At 36.6% G+C, this 3,297-nt stretch overlaps 1 non-coding gene across 1 annotated transcript; it reads left to right on the top strand.

The window, feature by feature from the left end:
* The first annotated feature begins 603 nt into the window (after window positions 1–603).
* On the top strand, window positions 604–710 carry LOC128292102 (small nucleolar RNA R71). Its single transcript, XR_008282087.1, has one exon. It is a non-coding gene; the product is annotated as a small nucleolar RNA R71 (small nucleolar RNA).
* Window positions 711–3,297: the final 2,587 nt, after the last annotated feature.

Here is a 3,297-nt window from a genome sequence, read left to right as displayed (position 1 = left end):
CTTTGTTTTGGTATTCTGAAAATGAGTTTCTGATATCGAGATGAATTTTGTGAGCATCTCTTCAAGGTTCGGTTTCTTCTCTTATTGGTAAGGTAGTTGTTGAAAACCTGGAGGATGTTGTGGCCTTTGATTTCCCTGACCTCCCCACGAGAAATTGGGATGGTTCCTCTAACCTGCATTATAGGTGTTACTATATGGGTTATTTTAAGGTCTAGAATTACTACCCATATAGTGGACTTGTTCTTCCTTGGTGTTAGGGTTGAAGGATGGATAATCTGTGTTGTGTACTCCTCCTCCGCTTGAATCACACCTCATCACTGGATGTACCTGAGTAGAACCATACAAACCATCAATCTTTTTATTTAAAAGTTCTACCTAGTTAGATAGCATAGTGACTGCGTCGAGGTTGAAAACACCAGCTACTTTTTTCGGCTTCGTTCTCATGACTTGCCATTGATAGTTATTCAGTGACATTTTTTCAATAAATTCATAAGCCTCTTTGGGTGTTTTGTGGTTTAAAGTTCCACTGGCAGTTGTATCGATCAGTTGTCTTGTTGAGGGTTCACACCATTGTAAAATGTCTGAACCTACAGCCATAGAGGTAACCCATGGTAAGGGCACCTTCTCAATAAATCTTTGTATCTCTCCCATGCATCATAAAGTGTTTCTAAATCCATCTGCACAAAAAAAGAGATATCATTCCTTAATTTAGCCGTTTTAGTCGGCGGAAAATATTTAAGTAAAACTTTTTCAGTCATTTGCTCCCAAGTGGTGATTGATCCTCGCTGTAACAAGTTCAACCACTGTTTAGCCTTATTTCTTAATGAAAAGGGAAATAATCGAAGGCGAATGGCATCGTCAGAAACACCATTAATCTTAAAGGTGTCACAGAATTCCAGAAAATTTGCTAAATGAGTGTTTGGATACTCGTCCTACAAACCATCAAACTGAACAAACTGTTGTATCATTTGAATCGTGTTAGGTTTTAGTTCAAAACTATTTGCAGCAACAGCAGGTCTAACTATACTCGATTCAGTTCCTGTTAAAGTAGGTTTACCATAATCATACATAGTTGAGAAACGGGTTTCTTATCTACTGGATTTGCAGCGACCACAGGAGGTGGCAGATTATTCTGATTTTCAGCCATCTCCTCAGTATTAGTGTGAATATCGCCCTCTCGCTCATCCTCTATGTATTGTAGACTTCGCCTTATTTTCTTCAGTTTCTGCGAGTTGTGCTCTCGATCTCACTGTCAAAAAGCAAAGGTCCTGACAGGTTCCTCCTAGTCATAAACTAGAGACATCTGCCAAAAGCAATTAAAAAGAAAAATTTAGAAAAGAAAAATCAAACTAAAATTAAAAAGTAAATTGCAATAAAAGTAAAAATGGCTAAAGTAATAAAAATCAAGCCTTCCTAATATCTTAATCCCCGGCAATGGTGCCAAAAACTTGATGGTCGTGAAACTAACTAAAAATTCGACTAAGGCAAACGTACCTATCCAACAGTAGTATAGCTATGGTGAGACCGGGAATATCGTATCCACGAGGACTAAAAGTACTAGTAATTACTATCTTTTTATTATCTAGCCTAAGAATTAAAGGATGTTTTAAAACTAAAACTAATTATCTAATTAACTAAAATTACGACAGAGATTAAAGTTGAAAAATACTTTTTAGAAAACCAATGGAGAAGACAATACCCAAGGAAGAACCTACTTGGACTTCACTTATTACTTCTGAATTAAATGATTTATTCACTTGACTTAATCCGTAGAAATCCCTAGTTTATGTTATTATCTCTCTCGAGACTAAAAACAACTGACTCTAGGTTGATTAATCAAAATCTCTTTCTAATTAAAACCCCTATTGTCGCATTAACTCGATCTATGGATTCCCTTTTTAGATTTGACTCTAATCCGACAGATTTATGTCGTCCTATCTCTAGGATTGCATGCAACTCTACTTAATTATGAAGGATCTACTCTTAAACAGAGACTTTTGCTCCACTGATTAAGCACATCAAAACTTGAATTAATATCCTGGAATATTAAAGCAAGAATTAGAACTCACAATTAAGAACAAGAACAAGAATTTATCATATAATTCAAATAGTAAATAAGATCCATCTTAGGTTTCATCTCCCTTAGGTATTTAGGGAGTATAGTTCATAATAACGAAAAACATCTCAAAATTGGGAAAATAATAAAACATAAAGAACCCAAAGAATTTCTAAGGAAATTGAATGGAGATCTTCAGTCTTGAAGTAGATCTTGCTTCTAAGCTGATTCCGATGGCTAGCCTTGAGTATTTTCTGCCTTCTACTCTTTGTGTCCTTTTTAATCCTCTTCTAGGGTGTTTATATAGACTTTGGAATCTTCAAAACCCTCAAAATTAGCCTTTTCCGAGTAGAATTAGACTTGGGCTCGACAGGGACATGGTCGTATGGCATGCCCGTGTGAAGGTGTTCAGGTCGTGTGCAATTCTAACTTGGTTTAATGTCGACACGACCATGACACATGGGCGTATGGCCCGCCTGTGTGTCACACACGGGCGTGTGGTGTACCCATGTGAAAATGCCTAGGCCATGTTAAACACTGAATTAGGCCCAATTTGTCCCTTTTTGGCCTGTTTCTTGCTCTTTTTGCCTTCCTATGCTCACCTAAGTATAAAACATGAATTTAAAGGATTAGGAGCATCGAATTCAATGAAACCAAGGAAAAATTATCCATAAATATGTCAAGCATGGGGTAAAAATATGTATATATTATGGTTTATCAATCAGCAACGAAATAGAGTCACACGGCCAAATCACACGCTCGTGTGCTAAGGCCGCGTCTCCCATACGGCTGAGACACATGGCCGTGTCTCTGCCCGTGTGCAAACACTTAGGCTATTTTCCAAGCCTTGGTCAACCATAAACCCTCACACATTTATACAATATCAAGGACATATAACATGTCATCCATTCAATGATTAAACATCTTCAATTAGGCCACCAACATAGCATTTGCATGTCATCATACTTGTATTACTCATACTTATTTTATAACAAGTCTAGACATACGAAACCATATTCATTACCACTTATACCCTTATACCATGGTTATCTTCATGCTAATATTCTTAACTTAATCATTTGGCATTCATAGTCATGTCTAATTCATATCCTTAATGTCACATATCACACACTCACATCTACATGTTTCTTTAAGGCATTCCACACCAATTTCATTCTTCATCAACATCATTAACTTACTCTAAATTTACACCTTTATACTAAGAATATGGTCACATCTAT

Source organism: Gossypium arboreum, chromosome 4, assembly GCF_025698485.1.
Source record: "Gossypium arboreum isolate Shixiya-1 chromosome 4, ASM2569848v2, whole genome shotgun sequence".
Lineage (NCBI taxonomy): Eukaryota > Viridiplantae > Streptophyta > Magnoliopsida > Malvales > Malvaceae > Gossypium > Gossypium arboreum.
Note: the sequence above shows the minus strand (reverse complement) of the source record. Positions and strands in the feature narration are given on the sequence as shown.